At 36.9% G+C, this 16,194-nt stretch overlaps 1 pseudogene; it reads right to left on the reverse strand.

Moving 5' to 3' along the window:
- Positions 1-4,457: 4,457 nt before the first annotated feature.
- LOC130842339 (cytoskeleton-associated protein 2-like) lies at positions 4,458-6,228 on the reverse strand (annotated as a pseudogene).
- Positions 6,229-16,194: the final 9,966 nt, after the last annotated feature.

A 16,194-nucleotide genomic window follows, 5' to 3' on the forward strand; every position in this document is an offset into this window, starting at 1 on the left:
TCCAGTAAATCTTTATTTACATAAACTGGCAAGTTAGAAAAGAGCCATCGAAGGTGGAATTAAAGCATCTGTGATGTCTTCTTTTCCTATTCTTAATCTTCATTGGGTTGAGATTAAGCCAGAAAACCCCAAAAAACAGAAAGGTAAAGAAAATAGATTTTAAAAGGAATGAGAAGGGAAGTCTGGGATTTATAAATAGGCCACTCTCATTGCTCTTTGCAGGACTCTGTTTACTAGTGTGACGCTCTGTGATCCAAATGCTGAATACCAAGTCCCGGTCTCCTGTAACTCACCTTCACAAACACTGCTGATACAATTTTGTCTGCAGCTGTCACCCTCCTTCCTGTCTATATATTTATGTTCCTGCTAAAATACATAGTAAACAGGGAAATCTTTTTCCATTAAGGAGTCTGTGTCATTTTTGTCGATGCCACATGACTTTTCACTTACTTATCTGGCTTTTGTGCCAAATGCTAATAGCATTTGGACACATGACCATTGCCACATTAAAATGAGAGCCAAACTAACACCTTTTGTGTGATTATTGCTTCTCTTTGCCTACAATTTCCTGTCCACCACAGTACATATATAATAAGGTTTATTTCAGAAAGGTCTTTTCCCTATCGTTTAATTTTTCCCCCTTTAATGACCCATAAATTTGATTACCATTTGCCTTGTTCTTCACTTTTATAAAACAGTGTTCTCATTTTCAAAATGTTTTGAATAATTTAAAAATTATTTCAGAAGTGTAACATTTTTCCAAGTGACATCTAAAAAATTTGGGTTAGTTTTACAGCTTTTACTACTTATAAGTATAGTGCCTTAATCAACCTCCATATTTTGAGTATTTACTGTGGCCAAGGCATTATATTAAGCACTGTACCAAACTAATATCTGCCACCCAACTGGAACAAGTAGATAGAAATTTGAGACAAATATCAAAAGTACATTTTTAACCTACCAACAAAATCAGTTAGACATAGGATATTGTCCACAGTTATCTGCATACCACATTCTAGTCTTTGCAAATGAAGATTTAAATTTAATGTTCTCAATAGCAGATATACTGGTATATTCTGAGAAAAATATCATCCAAACTAGTTATTGCCTAGTGAAAATAGGAATACGAGCTTCTTTGGTACAGCATGAAATATCCAGAACCTAATATTTCCTTAGCCCAGGATTGTGCCTAAGTGGGAAATTATTTATGTAGCTGAGATTACAGAGACTACATAATCTTTTTTTTTTTGCAGCCAATAAATAAATAAATTTAATAAATAAATAAATTTGTTTTCAGATGTGTGTTAGGGTCAGTCAAACCAGAGCCCTCTTTTTCATGAGAATCCAAGCTAGTTTGGTCCTTACTGGCTGCCCCAAATATGTAAGTTGGAAAACAAAGATTTTCCAAATCCTCTTCCAGGATGTGTTCAGCATTCAGATCTCCTGAGCCACAAAAAAGAAAAAAGTTATAAGATGCCTGGGGTAGGTAAGGTTTTCACAGTTTTCATCTAATTATCATACTCAGTCAAATTCATTCTGAAGGACTTTTCCATCTTCTGGCATTCATATATGATTGCATAATATTATGAAATATTAACCAAAGTTTTCTTTTTCCAGTATTGTTACTGAAAGCTCAGCCTCCCTGTACACAGGTGCTGAGTCAAATCCTGGAGACAGAGTTTTGGGTGAAGTGGAAAAGGACAGCTTTCTTGCTTTTCCAGGCAAAGGGAGACACACTGGGCTTCTGCCTCAAAAGACTATGTGTCTCAACCCCAGAGGATCTGGTGAAGGGTTTTATTTATTTATTTTTTTTTAATTTTTTTCATTGTTCATCAAGAGACTACATAATCTTATACTCTTGATTGGTTTTACTTTAACACTGTAAAATTAGTATTTCCCTTCTGATTATAACATAATTTTGAATCATCTTTTTAATCACTGCTCGATATCTTAATGATAAATAAGATACCATCCCCCCTTTTTCAAAGTTTGGGTGTGTCTGTTTTTTAAAGACAACGTTTTTTGAGCAGTTTTAGGTTCACAGGAAAAGTGGGAAGAAGGTAGAGAGATTTCATGTATACCCCCAGCCCCCACACATGCATAGTCTCCCCTATGTCAGTGTCCCCCACCAGAGTGGTACATTTGATGATCCTGCATTGACACATCATTACCACCCAAAGTCTATAGTTTACATCAGAGTTCACTCTTGATGTTGTATGTTCTGTGGGTTTGGGCAAATGTATGATGACACCTATTGGTTACTACAGTATCATATAGAGTATTTTCATTGCCCTAAAAGTCCTCTGTGCTGTACCTGGCAACCACTGATCTTTTTATTATCTCCATAGTTTTGCCTTGGCCAGAAAGTCTTAGAGTTGGAATCATATAGTATTGTGTATCTACTTTTCACTGTGTAAATTATGATGCAATAGAATATCTACCCACATCAAGATTTTTCCACACTCAGAATTATTTTCTTACGCTAGATTCATATTCATACTGGATGAAAGGGACATCAGTAGTTATTTCATTTTAAAAATTGACTATTTTAGTAGGTAGAAAGTAGAACCATATATTTTTACCTTGATAAGAAAAATGTGACTGTTTTAACTTTTTCTTTGATTTCTACTAATGTTGAATTTTTTCTCTTCAAAATTATTAGTATTTGATTTTCATAATTTGTGAATTATCTGTTATGTCAATTGCTCAATTTTTTTTCGTTATATAGATATTTTCATTTATTATATACATATTAGGTACACAATTTAAAAGGAATAAAAATCCTACTCTCTAGAACATAAGATAATAAATAGAACAAAGATTGACACTATTATACAAATGGAAGTAATAACATAAATATGTGATTTTTCAACCATGTTCATATTATGCAGTTTTAAAATTATCTAATCTTTTATAATGACTGAATCCTTACTTGAAACTGTAGAGTTGGTAAAGGATGTTCGCCATTTAAGTATTAGTTCAGAGACTTACAAAACAATTTTACTCGTGGTATTTATGTGTGGGGAGAAGAGAACTACTTACTGTGTATGACTATCATGTTTTAGGAGACATGATTTAACAGCAAAGTTTTTATATTGCAGGGAAGAAATCAGTTTTAAGTATTAGTTGCTTTAGAAATATTACCTAAACGAGAATGACATTTATGAAATATTATATATTCCTTCCCTAACTCCATTCTAATAGTCTATAAACTATATCAAATGAAGGGATGGAAGTTAAAATTTTTAACATCTTAGATAGTACGCTACAAAAGGAACGTAGGAAGGAACTCAGATTTAAAGTTCTGAATACCCACTAGGTTTGGCACATTTTCTTTCTTACCGCAAATTATCTTCTCTTAGAAATGGAGTATTTAGTTAACTATCCGTCTTGGTGACCTCGGCTATAGTAAAAAAGAAAGAGGCCAAGAGACCACAGGTGCAGACTTACTGGCATTGCTGGAGAGTGACAATGCAGAACCAGGGGCAGAGCCCCAGAGACGCAGGAGAGGACAGCAGTCTGGGCTACTAGAATTGGCTGACAAAGCAAGCTCACTCTGTCTTGACAAAATTTACCTGTCTTAGAGAAAAACTCAGTCTTGAGATCGACAAAGTAGAATTAGCTTTCCGACACACAGAAGGCAACACCTGCTATAGAGTGAACATCAGCAGAAGTGCTGACTGCTGTGAATACTTAGGTACTTGGCAACTCCTGATCTAATGGACATACAAAGCCACAACCAACCAACCAACCAACCAACCAACCAAATGCTCTCTGAATAATACAACCCCACTCCTTATCAGAGCTTCAACAAAGCCACAACAAACCAACCAACCAAACACCCTCGGAATAACACAACCCCTCTCCTTATCAGAGCTTCACTTCTCTTCTGTCGTGTCAGTCTCCAAGAACATGCGGCACAGGGCTGCATTGGGGCAGCACATGAAAGCGTCAGTTTCACTTCCCAACTCTGTTAACTGTTCCAATGAAGACACACAAGGATAATGGTCTTTTAACATATCTGGCAACTTAGAAGTCTTCTCTTGCAGACGTCAAGAACGTCTAACTGGTGTTAGAAACTTTAGCTCTTTAAATGCAGAATTTGATTTGTCAAATTGCATCTTTTTTACACTTTGCAAGTATGGAGTAGTAGACACATTATATTTAATTAAGCAACCCACCCTAGTTTCTGTATTGGGGGTTTTAATATCACTGGTTGGATCTTCTGTTTTGCCATCTTGCTCTTTTTCACAATCTTGAAATACCGCATTTCTAGGATGCTTATTTTCCATTAACGGTTTTTCTGACCCTAGATTAACACCTGTTTCATCAATGTTGGCTTCTTGGATTTGTTCCTCGGTTGCACAAGCCTCCTCAAAATTTTCTCCAACTTTAACTTTTTCTTGGCTCTTTATTGTCAGAATGTCAACAATTGCATGTTGCATCTCTTCAATAGGCTAAGCTCCTGCCAGAATTGCCTTCTCATAGATTGCAATAATATTTTCAATAGGACTTGTGACTGGTTCAATATGTGCAAGGCATATCCAATATTTAACAAGTTTTTTAGCATCTGGAATATTTTAAATCAGGTCATTCAGTGTAACCAATACTTCTTTTGGACCTCCCTCATTAATCAGGTTTAGGCATTCAGAAACTGTCTTGTTTACTTTTTTTTTTTTTAAGTTATTTATTTATTTATTTTATTGGCTGTGTTGGGTCTTTGTTGCTGCACGCGGGCTTTCCCTAGTTGCGGCGAACGGGGGCTACTCTTCATTGTGGTGCGTGGGCTTCTCATTGCGGTGGCCTCTCTTGTTGCAGAGCATGGGCTCTAGGCGTGTGGGCTTCAGTAGTTGCGGCACATGGGCTCAATAGTTGTGGCGCACGGGCTCTAGAGCACAGGCTCAATAGTTGTGGCGCACGGGCTTAGTTGCTCCACGGCATGTGGTATCTTCCTGGGGCAGGGATCGAACCCGTGTCCCCTGCATTGGCAGGCGGATTCTTACCCACTGCACCACCTAGGAAGTCCCTGTCTTGTTTACTTTTGCAGTAAACAGTCGTTGTTCATCTTCTGCCATGGTAGTCCAGAAGGACCCAACTGGTTTTTCATTTTGTGCTTGGGGCTCAGGCTGGGTAACCACTGTGCTCGGAGGCCTTTTCAGTGCTCTTCCTTTGCCAGCTTTCCACTCATTCAGACAAGCTTTTCTCTCCTCCGCAGTTTCCTTGGGCTGAGTTCATCTGCTGTCAACAGCTGCTTTCACCATGGTATGTCTGCGCGGGTCAATGCTTTTTGACTTTTCTATCAGTTTAGTATTAGAAGACGAAGCAGGCCTGGCTACCTTTTCAGATGTCATGCTTCTTGATAGTGTCTTATTTCTTTTTATGTCCTGAGAAGAACTGGTTTTAACACTAGATGATGCCTTGTTTCATTGCGCCCTGGGTGTTACTCTGCTGACTGCTAATAGGAGGTTGCACAAGCTGACTATTCTGAGATGTAGTGCCCACAAATTTAGTGGCCGTCGTCATATGTTATGCTCTATCACTTTTCACTGTTACACTACTGGCACCTATAGGCTGAGGCTTTGTGGCTTTAGAGACAGTAGCTGAAAGTTTCTTCGTTGTTGCAGAACTCTCATCTTTAACTTGTAGAGGTTTTCTAAAGGGATTAATCTTAGACTGAACAATTTGGCCACGATAAGATCCAAGCACAGGTTTCTTGGGCGTGTTAGCATGTTGCTTTGGTTTTTCTGTAATCATTTGTTTCTTTTTACTATTGTTTTTAAGGTGAAATGCTTGGCTTAGTGTCATATGTTGACTTTGGGGGTCATCTTTAAATGGTAACAATGGCAGAGTTTGATTATTATCCTCAAAATTAAGTGGATCAATTGCTATAGTTGAATTGGTTAATTTATTAGAAGGTTTTAAAGGAATACAGTTTTTTTCTATTGTTATATTATTTTTGATCCCAGTAGGTCTACCGACATTCTCTTTATCAGCCATCTTTGTCTTAAGTTTCAGAGCTTTTGTCTCTTCTTGGATCTGGCCTTCAGATGTCTTCACTCTCTGGTCTCTACCACTGGATAATATCTGATTTTCCTGTTTGTATGAAAAAAAAGTTTTTCTTTTTAACAGGTGCTCCTTGAGTTTTTGTCTTCTTTGCTCGCTGAATGCGGACTGGGCCCTCTGACTCGGGGGCAGCTGCAGGTCCTGGGGCACGGCTGTGGTGCTCATTGCAACTCGGGGCAGGGGAGCGAGCCTCGGGCTAGACCGCCACAGACTCCCGCCAGCCAGCGCCGCCGCACTCTCCAAGTGCTCAATTTTATATAAAGGGTCTTAACATTTTTCTTAAACATTTATACTGAGCTTTTAAAATAAGTTGCCATCTTTATTACATTTCTAAATTTATTGTTTGCCTTTTAATTTTCTAGTTATATTTTGAAATTCAGAAATTTTGTGATTTCAGTTATTTATATCAACATTATTTAATGATTTTCTTCTGCTTTGAAACCTAGGAATCCCCCTACCCATAGTTGAAAAATTATTCATCTCTGTGTTCCTCTAGGATTTTCTTGATTAATTAATTTTATATTTATTTCTGTAATCCAACTGGAATTTATTTTGCTGCATGAAATAAGATGAATATATAAATTTATTTTCCCATTAGCTAAAATATAGCACCAGCATCATTTATCCTTTCCCCACTGCTTTATGACGTTCTTCATCATATATTACATTTTATATATGAGATCTTTTTTTGAATTATCTAGTAGAGAGGTCTCCTCAAGTTTTTGATCGCATATGCCTAGCATGCACAATCTGTACATGCACCATCAATATATGTATCCCCTGCTTTTTGAAAGTTCATTTTCTACCACTTTGCTTTTATGAAAGACTACATTAGTACCTGTTTGCACTAACCAAAAGAAATTCTAAGAGGATTTTCACTTTTAAGAAAAAAGGTGAAAAGCAAAAATAGTGCTCAGCATTTATTTTGCAGAGAGCTGTCATAGAGGCAACAGGCACTCTTGGCATCACCAAGTTCCTTCCTGGGAACCACACTCAGCGTCTCAGCATCCAGTCGCTATAGCTTTGAACTGTCTGTGAGCATCTGTACTTTATCTCCATTTATTTTGTGCCTCCCTTAGCAAGATGTGTCCTAACATAATTATTTCTTCACTTTATGCCATTTTGGCTTATGAAAGGTTTCCTAGGAACACTCTATTTTTGGATAGCAGGGGAAAACTGTATTTTTTTTATTACATACTTGCACTACTGTCAATCCATATGTTAAGTAACGCATATTAATTCATATCTTGAAATCAAGTGAAAATGCACTTTCTAATTTTTTTTTCTCTCACCCCTGGTGAATTTTTTTGAGTGCTACAAACTACTTATCACATGATTTCTATTATTTTAGCTTTACAACAGACTTTTATTTCCCTATATCTTGTTTCTCTCTCAGGATTATTCTTTCTTCAAACATTTATTTGACATTCACTTCCATGTAAACGTGTATCATTTTGTAAATTTCCTGAAAAATCCCATTTGGACTATAAGTGAACTGAAGTTTCACTCAATTTATATATTTATTTTCTTCTGATATCTTTAGATGGTCTTCTAATTCTCAGTCTATATAGTTTTTGTCATCTTTATGTCTCTTGGTAGGATTTTGAAAAAGACTCTTAAAAATGGTTAATGTTACTTAATCCTAGGCACTGTGTATGTGTATTTGCAGTTATAGGGTGACTATATAATTTTATCATCCAAACCATTTCATCATTATTATTATTATTATTATTATTATTATTATTAGACTTGTGAGATCTTAGTTCCCTGACCAGGGATTGAACCTGGGCCCTTGGCAGTGAGAGCACAGAGTCCTAACCACTGGACTGCCAGGGAATTCCCCAAACCATTTCATTATTGAGAGTGAAAGGGGGTACTATTAATTATAACACCAGGGCAGCAGGGATAAATGGGACTCCTAGGGAAACCAGGACATTTGTTAACTCTGGGAACCTAGAAAGCTTTTCACATTGGAAGGAATGCAAGTATAGACAGTTCTTGCAACAACTTTTTCTGTGAGGGAGAGGAATAAGAGTGGGTGGTAGATGTGGGGCAACACAAGATCACATAATTCTGTTTATTTTTAATTGAACCCGTTTAAATGTGGATAGGGAGAGCTCGGTAAAAATAGAGATGGTCAAATGATATTAGACAGTTGAATAATTAACAACGAGAAGTCTGTGAAGAGGTCACAAGGGGTAGGATTCTGACCAGAGGAGGAGGAGTAAGCATTGTGCTTAGAAGGAAAAAGGGAAAGATAACTTCATATGTAAATAAATTTGGAGGTAAAGGCTAGGTAGCTGATGTTATTTCCATCCCCTGTCAAAAACACATAGGACTATACAATACTGAAAATACTCAAGAAATTTATCAAAAACATCATATGCACCTGTTTTGGAAATGGGATTTAATATTTTTGTTTTTGTTTCATTCACAATTTCAGTGAAAATCATTGCTCATTAAAATAACCCTGTAAATGTATATGCATTTTTTGTAATCTCCATCTATATTTTCTGTTATAGTAACATTTTATCATTTTTCACTTTTAATTTTTTGCCCCCCACAAGTCTTCCAAAGATACAGCACTAAGAGAAAGAGTTTACATATAAGTAAGGGGCAGTACACTCCTCTTGATTTTATTTCATCTGTATCTCTTTTAAATCCTTGGCACTTCATTAATTCCATTTCTTTTGAAAGGTTATGCATAGTTTTTGCTACATTGTTCTGTTATTTGTGCATTCTGCATAGCCCTTCTGTTTGGCAGTGTATGTTGTCTTTATAGCCCTTGTCCCTTTAGAACTTACTTAGCCTACAAAAGGGATTACCAGAACACAGTTTCTTGACCAAGTTTTCCCCTAATGCCAGGCATTTGTTTACCATCTTCATGGTTTTGTTCATACCTGTTGTATCACCTCTACTATCATTTACTTCACATTTTTCTTTGAATCAGCCCATTACTAATATCTCCACTTACTTTTATTTTGTTCTAGGCAGTAATACTTAGATATCGCGATTTTGTTGCACTAGCTATGGTTTTAGAATATGTATACATACTATATATAATATATACAAAGGCATATAACTATAAAAAAGTAGCATAACAAACCAACAGGGAGATATTTGGGGTGGATGTTTTTCCTTTCAAATAAACTGGATGGCGTGGCATCCTGCCTATTTCATTTACTAATGGAATCAAGGATTTCTCTCTCCTCACTTGTTCTACCATCTACCTTAATTCATAAATGACTAGACTAGATATATAACATGTTTATGTTTTGAAGTAAGCCATTTTAAAGGCTTTCATAGCACTAACAAATAGGCATTTTTATAAAGGGAAGAGTGGTTAGCACCATCTCATTTTATATAAGAAGTGAAAATGATATGCTATAATACAGTATCTCAATTTTGAAGGACTGTTTGCCAAGGACAGTTTATTGATTCTGAAGCATTAAAAAAAAAGGATCATATATTAGATTTTTTTTTAAAGTTTTAAAAATGAACAAAATTGATATTTGTAGTTGAAAAGAGAAAGTGTTATTACAGAGTAGATTTTCTTGTGCAACTGATAGTAACAAGGATATAGATATCCAAGACTGAAAGAAAATTATTTGGCCATAAAAAGCCTTGAACAGAATCCCTGCTGTAAATCATAGTACAGATTTTTCCAGAGTCTCATCAAACACATAAAGGCCATTTCTAACGGTTTTACCTGAAATATTGAATTGTATTAACGGAAACATCATGTTAAGATGTGTTAGCTATTGGAGTTTACTGTGTGGCCTTACAAATTTCAGGGCTGAGATGAAGATCCTTTGAGTTATTCTCTTTGCTAGGGAGGCAACATGATACAGTATAACAAGTCTTGAATCTGAAACTTAGTAACCAATGTTATCTTAAATCACTTCAGCATTGTTTTTGATTAGCTAGTTTTGTTGATTATAAAATGGGAACAATAATGATTCTTTTACAGGTATTTTATAACATAAATGCTAAGATGTATATGCAACAGTTCTATAAAGTACTATACATCTATGTTTTCACTGCTCTGATAATAAATAGTATTTAGCCTTTCTTTGGATGTGGTTATAAACTTTCAAATTTGGAAAAGACTTTTCAACTACTAGCTTTGCTAACTTCCCACAGCTATGCACCAGACCTACTGACTTGTTTTCACTTCATTGCTTTTCACAACTATTGTTATGGAACAAAGCCTACATACTTTTATTCATTCAATACGAATTTATTGCTCACCTATCCTGGGAAAGAATGGGCCAGGTGCTAAAGTTTCAAAGGTGAATGTAATGAAATATTGTTTTCAAAAAGGTCAGGATATAGTCATGGAGATAAAATCACAAACAACTGTAACGCATTGTGTTCAGGGAAATGAAAGTAAACCACACTGTTGCTGTGGGAAAACAGAGGCCTAGGACACTGAACCTTGGCTGGTTAGGGAAAGCTTCCTGGAGAAGGTAAGATCTGAACTTCATCTACTATGTATGTGTCAAGCACAGTTCCAAGTTCTTGAGATATATGGTGAGCAAAATTGGGATCATTCTTGCCCTTTAGCACTTACATTCTGTCAGAAGAGACAGACAATCTGATAATTGCTCAAATAAATGTAAGATTACAACCATGGTAATTGATGCAAAGGAGAGGTACCTAATATTAGGAGAGTTCATAATAGGCATATTTGTTCTAGTTTCAAGTTCGGTTGGGGGAAGGCTTCCCTCATAAAGTAACTGAGATCTAAAAGATGAATAGGAGTTGATTGGTTTAGGTTGGGCCATAGACTGATTCCAGGCAGAAGAAATAGCATATTTAGGAGGTAATGTAGCCATTGGAGTCTTTGAGAAGAACCCAATATATAGCAGTCCTTTTCACTGTCTAGGTTTTGAGTAAATTGAGGAGAAATAAAAGATAAAGGAGTAGGACATAAATCAAAGTATCATCTTTATTAATGACAAAGTTGTTATGGGAGAATGCTGCATATGTGTGAGAGTCAAATTCACTTCCTATTATTGAATACCAGAATTAGTCATATTTACTTGCCTGGTTAAGAAGACCACTTATGGTCTCCATGGAAGAGAAGCCTTTTGGAAATTTTACAACCCGAAGAAACAGAGCATGGCTTGAACATTGTGTAGGGTGAGTGGAAAGACTGTGTAGAAGGGAGAGGCTGAAGATACTAGCAGTAGGGATGAATGATGAATCAAGGTTCTGGAGGAGGCAGGTGGACAGGGACTGGACTAGTGTGAGGAGTGAAGGGTCCAGAGCAAAGAGTTTAAGGACACACTCATTCTCAGTGTCATTCAGGAAAAGGGTTGGCATCTGAAAGTGAGTGCTGCTTGTGCCCTGGGCACCTCTCTTGCCTTCTCCTAGTCCTTGTCCTGCTGAAGGGCATGAGATTGAAAGCAGAGAGGAAGTGCTGGTCCTGAGAAAGAGTAAGGATATATCATCCTCTGAGACTGGAAGAATGATAACGGGAATGGAGATGTATGCAGATAATGGAGTAGTGTACAGGAAGCTAAAGAACAGATTGGATGGTCTCATGTTTCTTTTCTTTAATTTTTTAAAGAACTTTTATTGAGATATAATTGACACAATAAACTGCATGTATTTAAAGTGTACAATTTGACATTTTTTCTTATTAGTAATGTATATATGGCAATCCCAATCTCCCAATTCATCCAACCCCCACCCCCCCACTTTCCCCACTTGGTGTCCATATGTCTGTTCTCTACATCTGTGTCTCTATTTCCGTCTTGCAAACCGGTTGATCTGTACCATTTTTCTAGATTCTGCATATATGCATTAATATACGATATTTGTTTTTTCTCTTTCTGACTGAATTCACTCTCTATGACAGTCTCTAGGTCCATCCCTGTCTCTACAAGTGTCGCAATTTCGTTCTTTTTTATGGCTGAGTAATATTCCATTGTATACATGTACCACATCATCTTTATCCATTCGTCTGTCAGTGGACATTTAGGTTGCTTCCATGACCTGGCTATTGCAAATAGTGCTGCAATGAACATTGGGGTGCGTGTGTCTTTTTGAATTATGGTTTTCTCTGGGTATATGCCCAGTAGTGGCATTGCTAGGTCATATGGCAATTCTATTTTTAGGTTTTTAAGGACCCTCAATACTGTTCTCCAGTGGCTGTATCAATTACATTCCCACCAACAGTGCAAGAGGGTTCCCTTTTCTCCACACCCTCTCCAGCATTTACTGTTTGTAGATTTTCTGATGATGCCCATTCTAACTGGTGTGAGGTGATACCTCATTGTAGTTTTTGTTTTTTTAATTTTTTTAAAAAATTAAAAAAATTATTTTTGGCTGCGTTGGGTCTTTGTTGCTGTGCATGGGCTTCCTCTAGTTGCCACTAGCGGGGGCTACTCTTCATTGTGGTGTGCGGGCTTCTCAGTGTGGTGGTTTCTCTTGTTGTGGAGCACAGGCTCTAGGCTCAAGGGCTTCAGCGGTTGTGGCTTGCTGGCTTTAGAGTGCAGGTTCAGTAGTCTGGTGCACGGGCTTAGTTGCTCCGCGGCATGTGGGATCTTCCCGGCCCAGGGATCAAACCCATGTCCCCTGCATTGGCAGGTGGATTCTTAACCACTGCACCACCAGGGAAGTCCCCTCATTGTAGTTTTGATTTGCATTTCTCTAATAATTAGTGATGTTGAGCAGCTTTTCACATGCCTCTTGGCCATTTGTATGTTTTTGGAGAAATGCCTATTTAGGTCTTCTGCCCATTTTTTGATTGGGTTGTTTGTTTTTTTGTTATTGAGCTGCATGAACTGTTTATGTATTTTGGAGATTAATTATTTGTCTGTTGATTCATTTGCAAATATTTTCTCCCATTCTGAGGGTTGTCTTTTTGTCTTGTTTATAGTTTCCTTTGCTATGCAAAAGCTTTTAAGTTTCATTAGGTCCCACTTATTTATTTTTATTATTTCCATTACTCTAGGAGGTGGGTCAAAAAAGATCTTGCTGTGATTTATGTCAAAGAGTATTCTTCCTATGTTTTCCTCCAGGAGTTTTATAGTGTCTGGCCTTACATTTAGGTCTTTAATCCGTTTTGAGTTTATTTTTGTGTATGATGTTAGGGAGTGTTCTAATTTCATTCTTTTACATGTAGCTGTTCAGTTTTCCCAGCACCACTTATTGAAGAGGCTGTCTTTTCTCCATTGTAAGTCTCATATTTCTTGATGATGAACTAGGAAACAAAGTCAACAGCTTAAAATGAGTATGGAGTGTGAGAGCTGTGAATATTTAGAGCATGCTGACAAAGGAGGAGGGGTACTCACATGCAGGCCTTTGTTAAGACTGAAAATCAGTCTGTATCATTGATTATCTCTACTTGTGTACAGCTGCCTGGGTTCGTGAATGGCAGAGGCATGATATAGCACCAGTCCAGGGAAGAGGTTTTACAAAGTGAGTATGACAGTGGGTAGGGGTAAAAGGTGCAGGTGCAAGAGGAGTCCAGGTGATAAACCTTGGGAACCAGCTATGTTGTAGAAACAGGAGAGGCCAGTAGGGTGATAATTGACTGTGAGAGAATGGTAAGATCAAGGATCACAATAATGGTCTCAGTGAAGCTGGAGAAAAGAGGTGGTTGGGTATATAATAACTGAGAAGAACACCAGTGATTTATCTGTATTATTTTCACCAGATGAGTCTGTTCCAAAGTGTTTCCAAGTAAAGTCCTAGATGCAGATGGCTGTGGATGTATAGCAGAGAAGGTCAATGAAGTTTAAAAGATGAAGAAACTGAGAAGCTCAGTGGCTGCATGGTAGGTCCACACAAACCATGAATTGCCCTAAGATGATGGATGGATTAGATTGCACATATTGTAATCCTCATTCCAAAATGACTGGTGAATACTAGTAGATGACAGTAATGAGTGGGGTTAGAACATGATTCAGTGAGGTGTCATGAGTTTCAAAGAAGTAAAGCCTTCTTTAAAAAAACTGAGTGTAAAAATATGTGGAATGTTGGATAATAAGCAGGCTCTGATTAAGAAAGCTTCAGAGGAATGGTGTCCTCCAAGGAAAGTCAAGTTTCAGTTGACTTCAGTGAAGAATTTGAGTATGTAGGGGGATGTAGGAGCATACCACTGGATGAGGCTTGTGGAGGACTTAGTGGAAAGTGTTTTTTTGAGGAGGAGGGAGTTCTTGTGTCATTGAGAGAAATATAGAGTAGTATAGAGAGAAGAGTAATAGGGATGTATGTAGACTCTGTTATCACAATGACTTGGCTTAAAGCCTAGCTCTACCAGTTAAAAGCCCTGTAATTGTAAACAAGTTATTAACTTGAGTTCCTTGTTTGTAAAATAGAGTTCCTTGTTTGTAATACGGCTGATAGGATTATTGTAAAGAGTAACAAATTAATGCATGTTTACTGCTCAGCACGTAGTAAGTGGTAAATAAAAATTATTAATATAAGGATCAACTATTAGTCTTATTGTAAGGATCAATAAGGAGATGGCCAAAGACAAGAGAGACATGAGGCTTATTGACATTAACTGACTTTACCTCTAAGTTATAATTAGAAGCTTGGGGATGTTTGCATCGTGGTCTAGCGTGAGATACTTAGGCCAGCACTTTGGAGCCTGGTGATGGGGCATCTGTGGACATGCCAGAGCTACCAATCTAGTTCATTGGCTTTTCTCCTAGTAAAGTTATACCTAGGTGAAGAGTTAGGTACTCCAAAGAAAGATTAATTAATTGCCACTTAAAATATGTTCTATTATTATTCTGTGGTTATAGCTAAGTAGAATTGTTTTCCTCACAAGGATTCACTGGGGTTCTAAGCCACAGACGTGGGAACTTCTGAGAGCTATCATGCGTTGATTCTGTTTTCAAAGGAAGTAGTACAAATACCTAGTTCCATTAATCTTGGGAAGTGGAGTCCTTCAATTCCAAAAACTATTTCTTGAATACTTTCTGTGTGCTTAGTAGCTCTGCTGGATCCTAGGGTTACCAGGAAGTATATATTACTCACTTTTGATATCCTTCTGTGAAAACCCTGAGTTCTGTCAGAAATCTTATGATAGAACTACAATGTCCTATGAAGAACAAGCAGCATCAAATGCACTAATTTTGAAAGATATTCTCATCTTAGGATTAAAGCAAATAGAGTAGAAAAATCTCCCTCCAATGTCAGGTTTGAGCTGTATGACCTAAACCCCTAAACTCTTAGCCTTATCTACCATCTCCCTCCTCTATCTTTAAAAACTTTTTATTTCTTTTTAATTATGAAATATAACAAAGATGGAGAAAAGTATAGAGGAGAATATTAATAGCTAACACTCCTTGTGTTGACTTTGTACCATGCATTGTTCTATGTGCTTTACATGTATCAACTCCTTTAATCTATAAAACAATGCTATGAGATAGGTTGTTATTCTTATTCCTGTTTTATAGATAAAAAACCAGTCTCAGAGAGAGAAATATGTAAATAAATATGTAATTTATCCAGGATCACACAGCTAGTAGGCAGTCTTTCTCTTAACTACTTATACTATACTGCTTTTCATGTGTCATCTTTAACAAATCTTAATATTTTGCATATTTGCTTCAGATCTTTTTCATGGAAAAAAAATTACAGAATATAGTTCAAGTTCCCTTGTCAAGTACTCCTACCCATTTCCTCCTCTTTTGTATGCCTGAAGGTAACCACTATCTTGAATTCAGTGTTTATCAATTCCATGGATATGTCTACAAGTTTTCTATGTATATATTTATGCACAAAGAATACATAGAATTGTTCTGCAAACTTTTTATAGTTTGTTTTTTACTCTTAACAGAACATTTTTGAGATGTAGCCTTATTGATATATGGAGTTGGAGGCTGTTCATTTTTAGAGTGCTTCAGTGAACATATACTGTACCCATTCTTCTGTTTATGAACCTGTGGTAGATTGCGTTGTTGCCCCCAGTTCTTTATCCCTCCCTGCATCCACACCCTTTTCAATGTCACTTTTCAGTTTCTTCCATTAGAGGTGGAGTATATTTTCATACACAGTGTTAGGTTTGGCTATATGACTTCCTTTGACCAAAGGAATGTTAGCAGGCATAACACAAAAGGGGTCTTGAAATGTGTTTCTATGTTTGGATCTGTGCTCTTGTACTTC

The sequence above is a fragment of the Hippopotamus amphibius genome, chromosome X, assembly GCF_030028045.1.
Source record: "Hippopotamus amphibius kiboko isolate mHipAmp2 chromosome X, mHipAmp2.hap2, whole genome shotgun sequence".
NCBI lineage: Eukaryota > Metazoa > Chordata > Mammalia > Artiodactyla > Hippopotamidae > Hippopotamus > Hippopotamus amphibius.